Genomic DNA, 22,606 nt, shown 5'->3' with positions numbered 1-22,606 from the left:
AAATTGCCACCTTAATGTGTACGCTCAAAAGTGATATGATAGGCTTTTTCTGCTTCAAGGCTGTTATATCTCAGTCAGTTACTTAACCATGAAGATTTAAAGACTTCTAAGGCCAGTTCCTTATGAGAGATGTACTTCCAATTAAAATGTTCTACTCCCTAAATGAACAATAAGCTCCTTTATATAATAACCCAAGCTCCCCTTGTATATTAAATATTTTCACCATACAGAACTGCAAATAGAATAAGCATTTTTTAAAAGTCCAGTGAACAGATAAAACATGCCACAATTTTTAAACTAAATGATCCTATGAATTATTTTCCTTAATTTATATTGCAAAGCATTGTTGGTGTGGCATGCAACAAAATAAGAACAGCTTACGCTGACATAAAGAAATATACTGCATTTGTACATATTTAAAGCTGTTTAAACGTGAAACTATGCTTTGTCAATGTACATGCTTCCAGCTGTTATGACATCCTATGGCAAATTTACATGAAGAAAATACAATTTTGTGAGGTGGGAGTAAGTGGAAATATCAGAATGGGCTTGTCCTGTAAGAACTGCTCAACAGTGGAGCAGACTCCCTCAGAAGGTGGTGGTGGACTCTTCTTCATTGGAGGCCTTTAAGCAGAGGTTGGATGGCCTTGGGTCACAGATGCTTTCAGGCCCATGGGGGAGCAACTGGGTACACTTACCCTGGGCCTCGGAGGGTTAAACTGGTGGGGGGGGGGCACCAGCGGCCTGCAAGACTTACTCTGTTTAAGTTTATGACTTTATTTTAACAAGACTCCTGCCCTGGGCCTGAGACAAGCTCTGCACAGGCCTAGCTGCTTTGCAGGGGTTTGGACTAGATCAGTGATGGCCAAACTTGTCCCGCCAGCTGTTTTGGGACTACAATTCCCATCATCCCTGACCACTGGTCCTGTTAGCTAGGGATGATGGGAGTTGTAGTCCCAAAACAGCTGGAGGGCCAAGTTTGGCCATTACTGGACTAGATGATCCTCAAGGTACCTTCCAACTCTACAATTCTGTGAGCTACGATTCTATAAATGTATCAAGTACTACAAGTGTCTTGTCAAATCAGTGCAAGCAGAAATAGCTTAGCCCACCAATACCAATTGGTGCTCCATTCTTGTTTATTGAAACTGTTTAAACATTTAGGCAAAACATAGCTTTGAAGCTAGTAGGCTGGAACATCATTACATATTTAAATTGAATCATTAAAAATACACATCTGGGCTTAGACAATCTATTAATAAAAGCCAGGATCCACCCCAATTTTTTCTCACCTTAATCCATTTTGGGATCACACTAGTTCACACATCACAACACCACGGCACAAACAGAGAGCTGCAGCTAGGTCGGCCGGGGGGGGGGGGGGGGGCATGGCTTGCAGTATTTAAACAGCCACACGGCCAGAGGTTCTTCCTCTGGCTTCCTGGTTTCTCTGGATCTCACGCCCTCCAGCCCTTTTTTTCATGGGTTTGCTATATTGGCCTTTCTATGGAATACTGTTGGTCACCTGTTGAGGGGGCCTGGTAGGAATTTTTCCACTTGGCAAATTGGCACCAGCCATGTGATTTTCGCCTTCCTCATAACAATCGTCACAACTTTGTAAGGTTTGGCAGTTAGGCATTGGTAAAACCTGGTTTATGGGAGGGGAGGTTGTGGCCATCACCTGCCCCTCCTCTTTAAGGGTATTCCATTAAAGGGATCCGGGGGTGTGGATCTCATCCGAAGCCCGGGTATGGGCTAGGGCCATGCCATGACCCCATTGGGGACCCTGGGGGCGCTCCCAGATGATGTACATCAACAGGGTTCCCCCTACTGGTGGTTGACCCTTACTGGACCATCTGCAAGGTGGGCAGGAGTCAGATATAGTCAGTTCAATACCAGTGCCTAAGCCAGTACCACTCACATTCTGTAACCAATAAAGTTGTGGCCTTAATTATCCCATTAACCAAAAATATAGGTGTCCATGTGTTTTATTATTCAACACATGGGGGGGGATCGGGGCCTTGGCATGACCTTTTGGTTAAAGAACATTGATGTGTCCCTGTGTGTTTATTTGCATGCATGGGCACCATGTAGATTTTGTGCACCATGTTGATATCAACTGGCAAACATGAAGTTCTTGGATCCCTTTCAGTCCATCTAAGCTAGTCTGCACCACACCATCTTGTGACAGTGATTTACATCAGTTAATTTTGCATTATGTAAAGTACTTTCTTTCATCTGCCCTGAACCTACGGCTCATCAGTTTCGCTAGGTTTATTCCATGCTGCAGTATTATGCTTTGCCTTGCTCTGCTTGATTCCTGCTCCTCCTCACGTTGACTTTGCCCTACTCCCCAACCTTTCTTGGTCCCAACAACCTGTCCCTCCCCCCGCAACACGGCAGGAGATCTATGCCTGACAGGTGCCCTTCCCAATTCAAACCTTCACCCACAAACACAAATCCATCATTCTTTAAGATGGTACTTGACATGGATACAGATTCTTGGCGTTAAACAACTCCCTGCACCTCAGTTTAAAAAATAAATAGCGGTCCTGATCCAGGTTCACCAAACTATATGACTTGCAGTGCCACTGGCTTTGAAAAACCCCTGTGTCTGAATTCCCTCCCAGGGCTAAAATGAAAAGGAGTTTCTTTTCTCAGTGACTTTGAAAAGAATGGAGTGGTGATTAACAGCAATATTTTTTTTTTAATGAAACACAACCCTTCATCCTTGCCATCTTCTGACCATCCTCGCTCGTATGCAGCTCCCTGACAAGTAGAATAATAACGGTCATACATCACTGCCCTGAAAGTCCAATCATCTAAATCTTCACTCGCTCCAGCCTCTGAGACTCAATTACTTTATTGACATGCAATCTTCATAAGGGGAGAAATATTGTGCATGTAAGGTCACTTGGTTATGAAGACATATTATCATATTATCTGCATGAGGGTTGCAGGGCTAAGACCTGACAGAGCTAATTATAATGGTACATGATAGAGTGCTCAGTACATATTATTTGCTTGGCTGCAGCTAAAGGTGAGCTAAGACCCAACATCACACTGGCTCACATGAGAGTAACGCGCTTCTGCCTCAAAGGCCGTAACTTTTCAGAGCTTAACATTTTGCACGCAGTATATCCTGGCATTTTGTTTCTCTGTGTAACGTGTACGATACAGGAGGCACAAAATAAACTACTCCTAGCGTTTTGCATAAGCAGTTTGCCAAAGTCTAATATGCACTAGAACCCCACATGTACTATAATCTGAGCATACCCACTGCATAGTGAATGTCCCTGCATCATTCACAAGGAAATGGATGAGGGGGACATGTGAACGCTGTAGCCCATACAAGGAACAGCAATAACTGCTTCCTAGGTGCTCAGACAGGTAAGTGAGCAAGCTCTACCTGAAAGCCCTTACTGGGGTAACACAGAATGCCCTGGCCTATCCTTGATGAGGCTTATGTTTTACCACAGCTAACTTCCCTGCTGTATCCTCCTTTCATCAGAGTCAAATTGTGGCACACATGCTGAATCCCTTTTGGCTAAATTCCTTCAGGTACCTGGTTCAGGATTATGCACTGAGTCCTATGAGGTGTATTGTATTATGGCTTTGGTGCGAGGATAATGTTTTTGTGGATGGGCCTACCAAAAGACGGGTCCTGAATAGAGACTTTCATTATTTATAAATTCCTAAGCTCCTGCAATGTACAAAGTTTATAACTGTGAGCTTAGCAATTTATATACCTTTTGTGTAGATTAAGATAAGGCAGAATTACATCATCATCATCACCCTTCATCCGAAGATCACAGGGTGGTTCACAACATAAAAATACAAAATGAGAAAACAAAATACATTAAAAAACCCATTAACCCCCCCTCCCACAAACACATTTAAAAGGTCATAGTGTTAATCAGCCAAAGGCCTGGTTATAGAAAACTGTTTTTGCCTGGCACCTAAATACCTGTAATGAAGGCGCCAGGTGAGCCTCCCTGGAGAGAGCATTGCACAAATTACAGTTACCTGGTCAGCCTTCCACCAAGCTCCTTGACTGAATATGGATCTGAACCTCACCTCCAGATGCAACACTGCATTCACAACAGTAGTAGTAGTAGTAGTAGTAGTAGTAGTAGTAGTAGTAGTTTTTCAACTGTATTCCAAGGAATCCCAGGTTTCATTGGAAGTTTATCAGTGAAGATCACAAAAGGCTTCCATACCACAACTGATTCTCTCTCCTGCAATTTGCCGCTATAAGGGAGTTGAATGCGTGTTCTGCAGCATGCACTCAGTCCAAACTAGAGAAGAATAAGGCTCAAGGGACCATATCTATGTCTCACTGTAGAACATACTGCAGGATCCCATGCATTGGGTAGGGATTACGTGGCTGACAATGTAGATATCATGTCCTTAAAGCTCAAAGTCTAAGAACAGCAAAATGGTATGAAAATATTAATGGATGCATTTCTTCTTCCTGGTTTGGAAGAAAGTGACTGTAACCCCCAATTGCCCCCTACAATGTTTAACCTAAAATCTGTAACTCACTGACTTCTTCCAATTCAAGTTTCCAAAGCACAGTTTTCCGTCTTTCAGTTTCCTTCAGTACCCACATTTTAGTTTTTCCATTGTACTGATGCTACTGCTTAAACTGACATTCAAACTGTGTCTTTTTGAACTACTGGCATAACATAGAACAGATTATTCTTTGATGTTCTTCTTTTCATTTTCCCCTCAGCAAGGAGCAGCAGCCATAGGAAACAAAGATAATGGAAGGGATACTGTAAAAAAATAGGCAGTTAACTGGCAATGATATTGTCTCAGTTTCACTGTGGAATGCTCAGAAAGTGTGAATTAACAGTCCAATACGTGTCAACCTATTTCCTCACATTCAAGTTTTTCTTTTTTCTTGTTGTTATTGAATAAATCCCCCCCTTGTTCCATTTGAAAGTCTAAGTCATCTTAAAGAACATAATTATTAGTCCTGCATATACATTTTTATAGTAACCTTAAAAACTCACAGACAATATATACTCCAGTGCTCCATGTTTACCAAGGACAGCTATAGATGCTCTCAAATTTCCCTTGAAATACAACAAAATTATCACAGTGGCTCCATGGCAGAATGGATCCACATGCAAATGCCATCATCAATTTCTTATGTGTTTTTGCCAGTGAAATAAGCATTTCTGTATGCTATTGTATTTTATTACCAGTCCATTTATACATCAGCCCAATTCCTGTCTGTGTGATCTGGCTAGCTGAGGGCTCTGATTCAGATGCAGTTGTAACAACATGAGAAGAGTCTTGCTAGATTAGTCCAATGGCCCATCCAGCCTAGCATCTTGTTCTCACCGATGCCAACCAGGTGTCTAAGGGAAGTCCAAGAGCAGTCTACCCACCTTGGAAGAATGGCAGATGCAAGTAATAGACTATATGGAACTGGCAGAAATGACCGGCAGAATCCGAGATCAAGGAGAAGAACAGGTGGAAGAGGATTGGAAGAAGTTTAAAGTTTACCTACAAAAATATTGTAAAATTTATGAATGCTAAGGGCATTGTAAATGAAATGAAGGGGTTCTGGTGATTAAGATAAATAAGAGTATAAAGGGAAGGACAAAGGATGAATCTGAATATTAAATGATTTTGCTGAATTAATTTATAAAGTGGAATACAAGAAAGGAAGGCGGGTGGAAGTAAGGAAAATAAGATTTGGAAGGGTATTGATTTGAAAGAGAGAGTTTTTTATTGCTAAATTTTCTTTTCTATGTTTTTTCTTTTTTTCCTATTTTTCTGTGTGTATTTTTGATGTCTGTTGCTTGTTTGTTTTTGTGATTTTAGTTAGTCTTTTATTGGTTGTTAACTTTTGTAAAATCTAATAAAATATGATTTAAAAAAACACACTAAGGGAAGTCCAAGAGCAGGACCTGGCTGCTACAGCATTCTCCCTACCTGCAGTTCCTAGCAACTGATATTCAAGGTCATAGTGCCTCCAATACAGGACATAGAATATAGCCATCATGGCTAAAAGCCATTGAGAACCAGTCTAAGGTGAGACCAGGCAGTTCTGGTCAACCACCTGTAGGCCTGCTAGCTGAGTTGGGGAAGTTGTGTCAGCAAAGGTATAAAGTCATCTGAAGCCTTTAAGAACCTGGCAGGACTTGATCTTCCTGTGGTTCTGTCCCCTCCCACCAAGAGCTGCTTGCAATATTTAAAGGACCTGTGGCCTATTCTGCAGCTAGATGCTCCTGTGTGGCTGTGGAGCAGGAAAGGCTGCAGGGAAATAATCCTCGGTGTAGGAGGAGGTAGTTGGTGCATCCTCTGAACCAGAGTCCTGCTAGGGCCAGTGCTGGGACCCTGAGGCAGGAGGCATAGGGCAGCTCTTAAATTGGTTGCAGAGTGATTTGGTGCTGGATAAATTAAGGTTAAGCATATTTCAAATCAAGAGACAATACCGTAATTCAAATTTTGTTCTGCTAATTGTTGTCATTCCTTAAAACTGTAATTGCACGTTGTTTTATAAACAGATTTAATACAAATGTGGTTACATTCATCTGCCGCTCATGGCCTCCTCACCCTGCTTTTAACATGTGTTTTGCCTGTGAAAAAAGCAGCCTGAAGGCAAAGTGGAGTACGTAGTAGATAACACCACACCAGGGAAGCCAGAGAGAGATCCAGATGCTGGAGCAGAGGTAAGGTAGAGTGCCCAGTCAGGGGTGACGAGAAGAAAGGGGAACAGATCCTTGCCAGAGTGGGAGAGGAGGGGGAAATGACTCCTGATGAATCTGGAGGAGGAAAGGGTGTGTGAGAGAACCTATGGTCAGAAGAGTGTCTTCCTAATATCTGAAGGAACTGATGCTCAGAGTGAAGAGATGCTTGAAGGTCTGGCTCATCAAGGAGTGGTGGATGTGCCAGTCAGCAACAATAAGCCCTATGACCATTTACTGAAAGTCTTCTCCCTGCCCAAGGGCCCAACCCTTAACCCACAGTAAACACGGATGCTCCCCCACAGGAAATCAGTACTGTATGAAGTCTGAGTTCCGCTTCCCAAGCCTGACGAAGACTACACAGCCAGCCCTATAATTCATATCTTAGATACTGCAACGTGGGAAGCACTGGTGCTTACTATCAGAAGTTGCCAGTGACACCAGAGGACATCTTTGAAATGCTGCTGAATGTGTGGGAAAGGTGTGAGTGATCGCAACATTGGTAGGAGGAAATCATCCATCCTCCCTGGAAAGCCTGCAAGTGGACAAAGTTTGGTCAGACTTGTTGTGCTCTGCAGTGTGGTTTCCCAATTATGATGTCACCCAAACAGCAAGCCTAGGTGTTGGGGCTTTGCCATTTAAAAAATCACATTCCAATGTGAATATAATGAAATTTTATTCCTGCTGTCAGCTTTGGGAGTGAGGCAAAGGAAACTGAGGGGTACATGTGGAGCTCAAAGGGTTTTTGAAATTTCCATCTCTTCCTTCTAGAGACAAAGTGTTGTGCTTTGAACTCATGAGTGGGGTGTGTTACCTACATTTGTTTATCTTAAATAATGACCTGTTTTTGAAATCTATATATCTTTTAAAACACTAAGTAATGCGTGTCATTTCAGCTTAGTTGCAACTGTTGTAATTAATCATAGTCCCTGGTTTAATTTGTCACATTTTTAAATTATGTAATTTGAAGGGATGTCTTCATCATAAATGCCTGTCTCTTACAAAAGCGGAATTTTTTTTGTGTGTGTATCTCCTTCTGATGCTGAGCTGAGGAAGAAGAGGCAAACAACCCGACCAAACGTAACAATTTTGGGGAGAAAGGTTTTGCAAATTGTGTCCCCGTACTGGCTGATTAGACAAGCAGCAAAACCAGCCAGTCAGTTATTGCAACAACAAAACCCTTGAAAGCCATAAATCTCTGTCTAATAAAATGAGCTGTTTATTTAAACTTTGCTGTGCAGTGATGGCCTCTTGGAACGAAGGAAAGAGCCTTCACAGCACAGACCTTGGCAAGCAAACAGGCAGAACAAAGCCAATGAACGACAGCAACAGTAGAGAGAACAAGATGTGGAATGTGAACAGGAAAAAGCTACATATGTAGTTTTTAAAGTGACTACATGAAATTTTGTTGATGGGAACACAAAGGAAAAGGTCACCCCCTCGGGCCTCAAAGCCATTTTATTAAGGAAATATGAGGACTAAAAAGGAAACAAATGCTAATGGCATGCCCCAAACCATGAAACCATATATATATATATATATATATATATATATATATATATATATATATAGTCAAAGTAACTTTGAAGCTAACAAGGCCAGGCATGCAATTTCAGGTCCCTGTGTTTTAGATGAACTATGGAATGTAAGGCATTCAATACATTTGGCTGAATTGTGAAGTGTACGTGACTAGGTGTCACCCACCTAGCTATAATGCATGTGGACAACATGACAATGCTGATATCACCCATAGTGCAGACACAGCTGGGACGATCTCCAGAGAATGGGTGCTGGGCAAAAATAAAATGAAAATGAGCAGCAACAGCCTTTGGGAAAACAAGAAACCTATGCCAAAAAGGCCACAACCAAAAGGGGATGACACAAAATACTTGGGAGGCCAAAGCGGGACTTTTTTGTCCATATTAAGGTGCAGGCTAAGCAGAAAAGGTATATAACATTTTTAAAAGGTTCTCCCCACCCCACAATCATATTCAGTATGTTTGGCTATAATGAGTATTATGTGTAACAAAGGCATTTTGTCATGTTCTTTGGGAAGGGCAGAACACATGTCACTGACTGGGGCAAGAAAAATACGTCAAGAAAATGTATCCCACTGGTTTCAAATGCTGAATATATTACTTCATGAGGAATGTAGGAAGCAAGCACTAAAACTAACCCTTTTGATAAGAATAGTAATTGTTTGTGAATCTCTAGCATGCAGGTCACACACTGAGGAAAAACCTGGAGAGGATTCCTCATGTGGCTGGAATTCTGAGGCGAGGAGGGACCTCCCTACTGTCACCTTTCCAGACAGGATAGGCTTCAGGGACTGTCTTGCCATTGCCTCAACCAACATTCCCTGATGTGAAATTTTATTTATTTATTTATTAAATTTCTACAGAGCCCTTCATCTGAAAACCACAGGATGGTTTACAATATAAAAGGAATATACAAGGAAGACAATATACAAGGAAGACAAAGGAGCTTGTGGTGGACTTCAGGAGACAGAAGAGCAATGTCCAGCCACTTCTGATTGATGGGGTCTGTGTGGAGAGGGTAACAACGTTCAGATTTTTGGGTATTGAATTACAAGAGGATCTGTCCTGGAGTGTCAACACAAGGGGGCTTGTGAAGAAGGCGCAGCAGAGACTGTACTTTTTAAGAATCCTAAGGAAAAACCATCTTCCGCAGAAACTGCTGCTTGCCTTCTATCACTGTGCCATTGAGAGCGTGCTCACTTATGGCTTATGTGTGTGGTACGGAAGCTGTACTACCCAGGACAGGATGGGGTTGTGCAGAGTTGTTAAGGCAGCAGAGAGCATTGTTGGCTGCCCACTCTCCACCTTAGAGCAGATTTATGCCACAAGGTGCCATAGGAAGGCACTGGACATAGTAAAAGATCCATCGCATCCTGGTCACTGTCTCTTCGAGCTCCTGCCGTCGGGACGGAGATACAGGACGATGATGACAAGAACGAGCCGTCTCAAGAACAGCTTCTTCTCCAGAGCGATCTCGGCCCTGAATGGGAAACCTGGACTTTGAAGTCATCTAATCTTCCTTGCTGTATTATATTATATTGTTTTAATTAGTGTTTTTATAGTTGTTCTGATTTTAAGTGGAGTGCCCTATCTGGGTGGATGGAGTAGCCAAGTAATTTCATTGTCCCTGAGAGGGGGCAATGACAATAAAGATATTATTATTATTATTATTATTATTATTATTATTATTATTATTATAAAAACACAAAATACATACTGTAATAACAAACAAAAGCAATATCCCCATCCCCACTATACACAATTTAAAAGGCCAGAGATTGATTAGCCAAAGGCCTGGGAGAAGAGGAAGGTTTTTCTTGGTGCCTAAATATATGTAATGAAGGTGCCAAGTGAGCCTCCCTGGGGTAAGCATTCCACAAGAGGGGAGCTCCCGCTGGAAAGGCCTGTTCTTACATTGCTGACCTCTGGACATCTCAAAGATGTCCCAAGAGTAGGAAGGGGAATCTGTGGCTCTTCAAATGTTAGGCTCCCATCAGCCCCAGACAGCATGGCCTATCAAGATTGATGACAGGGGTTGTAGCCCAACCCATCTGGAGGGCCACAGGCACCTAATTTCTGCTCTAGAGCTTTATTTTGCTTTATGTTCCCTGGAAAAATCTGCTAGGCTAGCAGTACGTTATAAAAGCAATGATGAACCCAGCTGATGAAACATGTTTTTCATCCACTGGTAAATCATCTGTCATCATGCTAAGGCCAAGCATCACTGACCACTTCAGTCTCCAAAGTATCCTGCTCTAAATATAGTTTAATAATGAAAGCATTCAGCTTCCCAGTGGAACAGATGACTACTGTCAATAAATCAAATGAGCACTAGTAAAATGCAGGGTCTGAAAGGCCTTGTTTCACTTTATAATCTTGTTTGCATCTTTCATCTTTGCCCCCAGTAAAACAGATGTGTGTGTACAGGTGTGGTGGGTGGCCAAGCAAGTATCCCAACTGCCAATGAAAATTAGGTCTTAAAACGACACAGTCAAGTATATCAAATATGGCTGTAGTCTCTTATTCTTCAAGTCATACATTGCACTGAGGAGCATTTTACATTTGTCCCAGCTCCCTTGAAAATAGACTGTATGGGTCCGTGGGGAGTTCAAACATGAAACACAGAATGGTATCCTGACTGTGTGAATGAGCAAAAATCTAATTTCAATGTCTTCATCTTCAAGGAAGAGGGCACATGGAATTGTGTTTTATATTTTTTCTGGCCTCCTTGAATCGGGTGTCAAATTGGCTTTCATCCTTGAAATTCAGAAGGTTGTCCAGGATTTGCATTGGTGCCTCATTATTCAACACAGGTGTTCACATTCAGTTGTATTTTGCATCCCCACCTTGAAAATGGGTGAAGAATAGGAGAGAGCATGAGCTTGGGGGGCTAAATAACGTTGTACTGGGATGATTCTGGAGAGTGAAAGCGCCATCTTAATGTTGTTGTTGTTTAGTCGTTTAGTCGTGTCCAACTCTTCGTGACCCCATGGACCAGAGCACACCAGGCACTTCTGTCTTCCACTGCCTCCCTCAGCTTGGTCAAACTCATGCTGATAGCTTCGAGAACACTATCCAACCATCTCATCCTCTGTCATCCCCTTCTCCTTGTGCCCTCCATCTTTCCCAACATCAGGGTCTTTTCCAGGGAGTCTTCTCTTCTTATGAGGTGGCCAAAGTATTGGAGCCTCAGCTTCAGGATCTGTCCTTCCAGTGAGCACTCAGGGCTGATTTCCTTAAGAATGGATAGGTTTGATCTTCTTGCAGTCCATGGGACTCTCAAGAGTCTCCTCCAGCACCAGTCATTTTAATAACACCCCCCTTTAACAAATCAGATCAGAGCCTTCCCAAAGCCTCATTGTGCTGTTGTTTCTGCAGCTTACAGCTGATTTTTAAAAGGCTATTAACATAGTAAGAGGACTGAAATGAAACAAAACTGTTCAGGGAAAAAATATTTTAAAACAACATGCTCAGAATTGTCCCTTCCCTACCCACTCGGGTATGTCACATCAACAAATGTGGATATGTTTGTACTTAAGATGGCTATGTCTCTGGTTGTGTGAGAATTCAACTGGAATTCCACATGTAGCTTACAACAGAAAAGCAGCAGTGTTTGTTTCCTGGGAAATGATTCAGAAAAGAAACAAACATATAACTGGATTAAGTTCACAACTCAAAAAAGCAGCAAAAAGTCTGATCATAAACCTGAGGCACAGAGACAGTCACTTAATAGCATTCATAAGGTGGCATTATTTAGTTGTAGAGCAGGATGAAAATGCTTAAATGGTCCATAATGAGGTACAAATATGGATGAGGCAGCTGAAAATTTATATATTTTTTGTGTTTTTATATTGTAAACCATCCTGTGATTCTCAGAGGAAGGGTGGTATAAAAATTTAATCAATAGTAATAAATATAATAATACAGATGGTTGGGTTATAGCTCAACATATGGAGGGCATCAGGTTGGGGAAGGCGCCTATCGAATAATTAAAACCAGAAAACCTCAAATATTAACAATGTTCAAGAGATATAATTAAGTACCTGCATTACAGATGGCCCAATGATAGTCTTTTTCAAAACTGTGTTCTTATCTGGACTACTTTGGGGTTCATTATATGAAATCAGGAATTCCTTAATAAAATGAGAAAGGGGGACAAATATCTCTGAAAGACTCTGTGTTCACCAGTACTGATTTCTCCCTTGCAAGGGGCATCCTGCAAGAGGATGGAAAGCAGATCTGATGCCACAGTGTCCATTTAAGCAAGAAGACAGTGAAGGCCAACAAGCCCAAATGCACTCCATGAGTGTGTCCTAGTATATGCCAGAGAAAGAAGCCTTTATGACATGGGTTCTATGGCTGACGTGTGTGGGTCCTCAGCACATGAATCAATGTAGACAGTGCTCCCCAAAGGAAAAGGGTTTGCAAGCCACCCTTCCATTAATTTAAGCACTGAACAGAATACACATAAAAGGTACACACAGTTGGTAACTTATAGCGCATTATGAAGTACGCTATGGAGTAGCATTCCCAGACCTTTTCTGTTATTATTAACATTTATTTAAACAGTGCCATCAATGTACATGGCTCTGTAGACAATTAAAATAAGAAAGTATAACTCAAATCTAAAATACTTTCTCTTCTGATAGAACTGATGGTTAGTCTATTTCAAACCGTTAAGTCAAAGCAGGCTCCCTTTCAGCATGTCAAATTAATGCAAGTGAATGCAAAGCATTAAGGACTCCCCACCCTCCTAAAACGACACCAATATTTCTTAACCCACAGAGTCAGCAGTTCTCCAAAACCATCCAAATTTTAAATAAATAACATATGTGAATATAAACTAACTCTACCCAGCTTCATTTTATTATTTTTGCCTTGTAATTTATTGAGTTCCATCATTAAACAGATTTGGGAGGGGGGGTATATACAGGAGATAAAAGAAAAACCTAAAGCTTTTTGGCTGTTTTGATCACCTTCTTATATTACAAGTTTTTCAAAGCCTCCCCCCCCCTTCACTTAAATACTAAGGTTAGCCACATAATTGCAGATCTTTTTTTTCTTCTGGTTAACATCAGTCCATTACTAGGCTATGTAACAGGATCTTGGAATCAGCTGCTGGTTCTGACCTCTAGAGCTCACTCATTTGAATGTTCTTGAAGTGACATTGCCTGTCACAACTCATCAACTGATCACATTCTTAAAGTGAGTTATCTTCTTAAATTGCCATGATATTTCCCCCCTCCACCCTACTTAAATATATGGTTGTGCACTTTGCCTTTCCTATACCAGATTCATACTTTGCCCTGGAAAGAGTAACAGATTCTACTATTTTTGCAAACCATTTCCACTCACAATATAAATCAAACTCTGCTTCAAGTTGCTAAAGGGTTTGGCATCGGCTATAAAAAGGTGAGAATGTTTCTAACGCATCCAATGATTGTTTTGAAGCCAGTTTAAACATAGAGAAGAAACTAAACTTAAGTATTTGATGACATTTTGGAAACTCATGATGAGTGTGTGTTGGGGAGTTAAGGAAAGTTCTGGTCCAGTAAAATGTATAACCTTAATCTGTTTTTTAATGTTATTCTGTGGGACTGTGGCAAAATGAACAGGCACACTTCACTTGGCTACTGGCTACTTTTCCATGGTTTATCACTCCACTGAGCCCTGTCCTGCCACTTACCTCTTCAGAGTTTTGTGCCACCCCTCAGAGTCTTGGTTTACCTTCACCTCTGAGTGTGCAATTTCTAGTTCACTAAGTCTTCTCATAAATATGTGCAATAGCAACTCACGTTCTGTCACCTCTTTAGGTTGGTGATTAATTATTAGGTGTGAGGGTTATCAAGATATTCTGAGTTTTTACCCCTTAAAACAAATTATTAACCTTTTAAAAAAAAATCATAAGCAAAACACTCCTTAAATCTGCCTCAACAATTAGAGCCTTGAGATTAAAGAAACCAGTTAGAAGTCATCTATTTCAAATTCACCAGGTTTTGTTACAGTCATTGGTTCTATATTCTTTACTGTAGCCAATCCAATTTTTATCTTGCAAGTTCCAAAAGTGACAATATGTTGAAATCACTATTGTGGAAAAAACCTCAGGGCAAAGAGGAATTTTCAACACTCTTTTTAGATATCAGTTTGAAATTATCAACGTTTTCTTAGATTCACAATAGATTCTTGCTTTGACCATTTTTGTTGTTGTTGTTGCTAAATAAATGTAAGGTAACTTTCAAGTCCACGGTTGGATCTGTGGAAGGAATTGAAGCATGTGCATCGTAAAACTGCCAGTGGAATCAGACGGGTGAGGGATACATCTTGATTTAAATCTTGGAATAAGAACTTTAATCTTTGGAACTGGTAGATTATCATTTCTAAATTATGAGGAATTATTCTATTTGCGGGATACCTTAAAACCTTCTGGGGGAAATGGGGGTGGCTGTGACAGTTCATAGTATGTCTGAATGTTAGGGGATAGTTTGTTTCATCTAGGGTTTGTACTTCTTGGGCTGGCCAATTTATCCTCACCCCGCCCCCGATTTCTCCCTGGTCACAGGACATACTAACAGGCACCGAGACATCAGGTCTTACAGACGAAAGCCTGTCTAATGTATAGTAAGGCTCATCTCCAAGAATGAAAATGGGTAAATATTAGTAAAGAAATTACACAAATCACTTTCCCAACTTACATAGCCTTTGGATCCAGAAATAATAAAATGTGTATCTGTTTACCTGGGGCAAACTTGCAACAATTCTCAGACATAGTGATTTTAGAATATGAATTCATAACACGCTGGCTTTTAGTGAACTGAAGTCAGCTGAAAATTATGTTGATCTCAGGTCATGCTGGCTGCAGGCCGGCCCTTATTGTACAGTGACTGGCTGGTATGAAACACAGATTCATATTCAAACAGTGAAGATTGTCCCAAAAGTCTGGCAGCAATGAGGACATTCTTGGATTTGCACACCCCTCTGACTAGCAAACACCAGGACTACTCTGAGTACTGAAGGAACATCATTCTTTGCAAAGGATGAACAAAGGATGAACAAAGGATGTTTCCTTCCATAAAGACTTGAGAAATTGGAAAATAACACTGCATAGGTAGATAATATTTTCTAAGTATTGTCTTTTCAGGAAACATTAGGCACTACTGGGGAGCGAGGAGGTTGCCTCTGGGCTTTTGCTAGTACTAGATACGTCAAAGGAGGTTTTCACTAGTAATTTGGGAAGCTTATGCCTCTGGGAGTCACTGCTGTGATTTCAAAATAGAATTATCCGATGCTGTGTGATTTCTTGAATCATTAGTTTCCCATCTCATCCACCTTATTTCTTCATTTCCCCTTTTATTTTGCACAATCCAGCAGCAAAGGAGATGTAAGAAGAAAGGCACCTTAGGGAACAAAGGGAGTAGTGTACTTATTCTCCCCATTAATACATAAACAAATTTACATATAATTATCTGATTAAGCTGCCAAGTGATTAACTCTGTGGAACATTCTGTATCTGTGAATTTATGCAGGTCTATCTATGTAGTGGCATATCTGGGAAAGTTATCTACATTTTAAAAAAACCTGTGTTTTAACTTGTACTACGTCCTTCACCTAGTCAAGCTAATACTAATATACATTTTTAAAGCATGCAGGCTAGTCTTGTATAAACTTTATCTTCATCAATAGAGAAACTTTATCTTCATCAATAGAGGAATGATAATACTGATCAACCCTACAGTGCTATCATAAAAAATCCTGCTTTTTCTGCAATTTCTGAGATAATCCATAAGAAACAATTAGAACATTTATTCTGAAGTACTTCTTCATGCTAAGTACTAAGTAATTTTGCTATTGCTCACTCAAGAAAAATTGCAGCATTGCAAGTAGTTGTCAGCCGAAAGGCCCTGATTTTCTACTCCACAGGCTTTCCTGCCCCACATTCAGTGCTATTTTTCTAGAAAAAGAGGTACTGGAACTCACCATGTACACCTCCCTTGTTCTCTTATAATGGCAAAAGTGCCAGGACAGAGTTCCAGTGAGTTCCGGCTGAAAAAAAAAGTCCTCCGTATTATTGACGGATGAAGGTCCCTTTGCAGGCCAGTCTGGAATCAACCTGTCCTTTGTAGAGGCCTAGTCTCCATGTGTCACTGCATTAAAAGCATACAATAATGGCGTAACATATGGGACAGGGAAGAGGTCAACATGCATCTTCATAAGGATCAAGAAATAGTGGGAAAGGGGCTACCTGAAAAACGTCACATCTGCCAGAACTTTATTAAGGTTTTCTGGAGGCACGCAGACTGCAGAAAGAACATGGGCATCTAACCATGGTGTTTACAGAGCTGCTCTGTAACCACAAAAAAAGAGATTGCTAATATTATCTGCTAAGCGAGAAGCAACAGAGTACATAGGTGGTTTTGCCAATGCATCATACACTTGATCTTCCCCTACTTTCTCCTACCCTGCTTGCCTTGCTTGGCAGGTTTTAGCCCAGAATGTTTATGTGGCTGCTGTCACTCCATAACTTAACACAGTGGTGGTTGTGGAAGTGCCAAGGATGCCACACTTCTCATTACCTCCCCCTGTTTGGGCAAGCTGGAGAACTTCCTCTGGCTGGATTCTTCCCAATGGCTGCCAGTTTCTGGTCCTACTTTAAAGGGATTTATATCTCCTGAATTCTTCACACCTTGGAACTGTGTGCAGCAGAACTTAAAGGAAATTCTTGTTTAACAATGCACTTGAACTTAAAGTAGTAACTTACACTGATCAGCACACTGTGGCATGAGTTCAACATACTGAAAGTCTGAGCAAGCTCTTCCAAAGAAATCCAAAGCGTGCTGTGTGCATTTGGAAAGTATTCCTTCCAGCTGAATTTGAGCAGGCCTGGCAGAATAAAAGCCTTTGATTTGAGGGGAGAAAATATATTTTCGGATTTTGCAATGGGCCCTTTGAGGGTCATTTATTATGCATACTTTTCAGCAGTACGTCTGAAATTAACATTGCCTCTTTGCAAAGCAACAGGAGGTCATGTTATTATGAGAACACAATCAGTAGAATTGGTTATGGCTAGGTTTTCTTTCTGAAAATGACAGTCTATGCTACAGCAGCCATTATATTAATATTTTTCTATTTTACTAAAAAAAAACAAAAACAAAAAGACCCTGGAAATTTTACTGTGCAGCTGATGGAGTTGTTGTAAACTAAAAGATCGCATGATCTGATCAAGACCCAAAGAACCCACTTTTAAAATACCCAAACCATCTGGCTGGCTGTCCCATGATAAATCTCTATGATAAATGTCTTCGTTTTGATGTTACAAAGGAACCACAAACCTGCTCAGTTTTTGGCACAGCTGAACACTCACTGGCAACAGTAGAATAGAACTCACATGTCCAAAAATAGAGAAATAAATCATTTTGACCTGTGGGGGTGTAATAGATTTAGAAAAAAGCTGATTGTAATTAAAGGGAAAAAAGGGTTAGCCATTATAATTCATCTCTGGAGGGAAGGTGTATTTTTAAAGTTCATTCACTGCATTATTCTGACACATAGATTCATATCAGTATATTTCAGCATAACTGTATATTTACAGTTTGATTCATATAACCACATGCAGGATATTTGGTGGGGGGACACACAAATTGATTGCATTCCCAACCCCCAATATTCTGAACGCACATCTAGTATTCTATTAGTGACTGAATTTATATTCAGGGCCATTTCACACATTACCCAAAGACAAGCTTGTGTTTGAAATTGAGTGTGCATTCAACAGGAGTTTGTAAAAAGCCTTAATGAGTGTATCTGCATCTATACATTTTGCAATCATACTATACATTTTCAGGTGTAGCACAGCTGCAAATGTAATGTATAAAGTGGTCAGTTCCAGGGGAGTTCCTTTGGATGCCTGGGAACACCCCTCTCTGCCACTGTTACTTTCCCCTTCCCCAAAGGTAAGATATTGCAGACAAATAGTAGTGGTTTACAAGACTGAAGAGAGCAGCACTGCTTGCATCAGCAACCTTGCAATGCATCCTAGTACGGAATCCAAAGAACCACAACCAGGATCTCAAGAACCATGTAACTATTCCCACCTCTCCACCACTTGCTATACAGTGGCAACTTGGTTCCTGAATGGCTAAGTTGCCGAACTCCTGAATGCTGCAAATCCAAAAGTAAGTGTTCTGGTTTGCGAACATTTTTCGGAAGCCAAACATCTGACACAGGCTTCCACTTGATGCAGGAAGCTCCTGCAGGCCATTGGAAGCTGTGCCTTGGTTTTCGAACGCTTTCATGAGTCGAATGGATTCCCGGAATGGATTAAGTTTGAGAACCCAGGTACCACTGTATTGCAATCCACTTCTGAAACAAAAGGGAGTCCTAACAGCACGTTGTATCAAGTGTAATTGTAGGAGTCTACTGTGGCGCTGTGGGTTAAACCACAGAGCCTAGGACTTGCCGATCAGAAGGTCGGCGGTTCGAATCCCCACGACGGGGTGAGCTCCCGTTGTTCGGTCCCAGCTCCTGCCAACCTAGCAGTTCAAAAGCACATCAAAGTGCAAGTTGATAAATAGGTATCGCTCCGGCGGGAAGGTAAACGGCATTTCTGTGCGCTGCTCTGGTTAACCAGAAGTGGCATAGTCATGCTGGCCACATGACTGTACGCCAGCTCCCTCGGCCAATAAAGCGAGATGAGCGCTGCAACCCCAAAGTTGGCCACGACTGGACCTAATGGTCAGGGGTCCCTTTACCTTTATCTTACTGTTCAAAAAAATACAAAAAAGCCCCACAAACAAAATCCAACTAGACAAACTGACAGTACCCCTCATCAGAATAGAGGAGGGGGGAAATGTGCCCCAATGGGCCAGTCAAGGGACATCCAAATTCCTTTTCAGCCCTCATAAAGTGTGACTGGTTAATCTCATACTACTACAGAGCAGGTGGGTAGGATTCCACAAATGCAACAGATGCCGAGGGTCCTACTGCCCCTTGTTCCCCTAATGTGCTTCTTCCTAATGGGATATGGGGCAAACTCATGGGACTCCTGCTGTAAATGTGGGACAATCCTTGTGGGAACTGTTGGCTGCTTCAGTAAATTGATTTGATTACATCTCACCAAGACTGCCAAAAAACAGTTTGCGCTATGGCATACCCTACACCATTTCACAGATGAAAATAGTTATATTCTTGTGCACTTCTACTCCCACAAATCTTAGTCACGACCATTTGCACTAGAAACACATTGCTGAAGGCTCTTTTCCACCTGGTGTACTGATTGCCCAGAGTGTGTTATTTTAGCCAAAACAACACAAGAAAAACAAAATTGTGTTTTGTGAAATGGCAAATTATATGGGCTTTGTTATTAATTACCCCCATGTGTACTAGAAACAAGATAGATCTGAAAGGGTCAACCCTAAATGACCACTTTCATCACCTTATTTGAAGGTTGGAGGACTGCTGTTTTTATTTCCCACAATTCTTCTGTATATTTCTATGTCAATCTAGCATTGTTTCCAGGAGACAAATGGGAAATAAAAATGGTGACCAGCTGCCACCACTGGGTTACAGCAGTAAATCTGATGAGCACCCAGATGCGCATCCAAGTGTCAATGTTGTGCACCCACCCTGCATTGCTTTTAATGGGGTGTGAATTGCAATGCAGTTCTCCAGTCTCATTCTGGCACATGAATGTCTGTTTTTAAGTACAACTAAAGCCATGTAGGGCAAAGTACAGGAATCTAAATAGCTTGGGAATCAGGTGCAGAGACAGCTAGGTTCATTGATTTGTGAAAGCATATTAGAAAGTCAGGAATTAAATACAGTTGTAGACTCATAATAGCCATCATTTTACCGACACATAAATCTACCGATAAAATCATAAAATACCAAATATGTATAGATTACATGCTAAAATGATCTATATAGCCTGGACTCTTCACAAAAGAGCAAGGAAAGTGTTTTAAATTACCGTACAACTTTCAATTACACATATTGAATCAACTCTTGATGAATTATAATGTGAACTTCTTAGAAAATGACTGCTAAGAAAACAATTTGATTATATCCCCTTCTTTAGCCCACAAATAAAAGCAAACTATTCTCCACTCAATAAGTGGATAATTTTTGTTTATCAACATACCTTTCTCTCAAAATTCTGCAATGCTAAAACCTGTTTCTTTTCTCTGAATTCACTTGTGCATGGAAATATTTTAGTGGGCTGGTTCACTTTGCTCATGTACACACATCAAATAATTTGAATAGGAGGATGAATAATCACAGATTAAATACTGCAGGAAGACCTGTCTTCACTCTGGTGCACCATGAGGTACAGAAGCCAGTCAGAGAAGGGATCTGAAGATGGTCCAGAATGCAACAGAAGGCATCTAAGAGGGGCCCAGCACAAAGGAAATGCAGATAAGCAAGGGTTAAAAGCAAAAACCACTCAATGGGTACAAAATGGAAGAGACAAAACGAACTGTGGGAAGGAGGAAGCCCAGAGAGAAATGAGATGGGAAGCCCCAAAAGCAGGAAAGAGAGTGGAATGCACCTTGGACTGGAGTGCTGAGACCATGGCCAACTGGGCCCATGGATGGAGGCAAAGGGTGTGGTAACAAGATACTGCTATATTGTTCTTACTGGGATCCCAGATAAAAGAAAATAATGCTTAGCAGCAACAAGTGCAACAAGCAAGGAGGCTTCTGGTACAACTCTGTGCCCTAAGTAGCTGGAAGGCAACCAGGGACAAACCTGGTATGTGTTAATCCATAATAAATCCCAGGTTTTGTTTGAAGTACTTGTCATGCAAGGTTCTACTTACCACAAATTCTTATTACTTCACATACAGTGCAATTCAATAGTTCACACTCTTGGCTCCCCCTCAGCAAAGACTGGTTCATGTAGAGGCACATCAGTTAATTCCTCTGTATTTGATTAATGTAGTTTTGATAGCTGGGCAGTCGAATATGTGAAGCAACCCCGTGGAATAACATATGCAACACAGACAGATATGAAAGTTCTGGCTTTATCTTTAGATCTGTGATGGTCGGTTCATTGACATAAAGTTAGCATTTTGTATTCCAGTTGTCAAGTAAGGAACATGCATGTGTAACTCAGACCAGTCAATCAACACATCTGGAAGTAGGGGACTGGTTTAGATGGTGACTTTTTTTTTACATGATGATCTCAATGAGGTAGTGATGGCATGTAGAAACATAATGTATATACTCAGACACACTTGGAAATAGGGGATAGGGATAAATTTGATTCAGTTCACATTTAGTGAAACAATACACTAACTGAAGGAGTGTCATTCTTCAAAAATGGCACTTCTCTGAATATTGTAATGCAGCTATCCAGTCAAATAACTTGTACAAAAATGCTTATACCAGGGGGATGTGCATAGAAATGCAGCTGTTAGTGAAAATAATGTACAGAAATCCATTATACAGCTGTACCTTGGTTGTTAATTGCCCTGGAACTCAGACGTTTTGGCTCCTGAACAACTGAAACCCAAAAGTGACTCTTCCGGTTTTCTAATTTTTTTTGGAAGCCGAACATCCAGCACGGCTTCTACAGCTTCTGATTCAGAAGCTGCAATTTGGAAGTCAAACACTTTGGAAGTCAAACAGACTTCTGGAACGGATTCCATTCAACTTCCAAGGTACGACTGTATTAGGTAAGAATGCTTTGCAAAATTGTGCATATTCGGTAAAATGGCATACAAAATGTGCTTATTAGCAGAAATTCACACATCACAGACTGATGCAGAAATGTGGAAAGCTGAATTTAACATTAGTCAAATTAGAAATTGAGTGAAATCAAAATTCAGATTCACCCATGCCTACTTAGAAGATATTTCTGTGATCAAATGTGTCCCCCAAGTGTTCTGCTCTGATTGTGAAAATTCCACCCAACTGTACCAGTCATACTGAAGCTTCATGTGGCATTGTTTTTACTTGATTGAGGGCTTGCACATACAGTGGTACCTCAGGATGCAAATGGGTTCCATTCTGGAGCCCCGTTTGCATTCCGAATGGAACGCAAGACGCAATAGCGCGTCTGCGTGTGCGCGGGTCGTGTTTTGCCACTTTCGTGCATGCACAGGATGTCATTTTGACCATCTGTGCAGGTGCGAGTGGAGAAACCCAGAAGTAACAGGCTCCGTTACTTTCGTGTCACCGCAGAGCGCAGCCTGAAGGCGTTCAACCTGAAGAGTATTTATCCCGAGGTATGACTGTACTCAAGGATGATAGCATGGAGAAAATTCAGTAGCGAAACACAAAATGTGAGCAGGTCTATAACGACATCTGTGAATTGATCCTAGTTAAAACAAAACAAAAAAACAAACAAAACAGGCCTCTCAGTCTGGAA

At 41.1% G+C, this 22,606-nt stretch overlaps 1 protein-coding gene across 1 annotated transcript in view; it reads right to left on the bottom strand.

The window, feature by feature from the left end:
* LRMDA (leucine rich melanocyte differentiation associated) overlaps positions 1-22,606 on the bottom strand; it is a 741,312-nt gene that overhangs the window by 65,479 nt on the left and 653,227 nt on the right.

The sequence above is a fragment of the Podarcis gaigeae genome, assembly GCF_964106915.1.
Source record: "Podarcis gaigeae genome assembly, chromosome: 5".
NCBI lineage: Eukaryota > Metazoa > Chordata > Lepidosauria > Squamata > Lacertidae > Podarcis > Podarcis gaigeae.
Note: the sequence above shows the minus strand (reverse complement) of the source record. Positions and strands in the feature narration are given on the sequence as shown.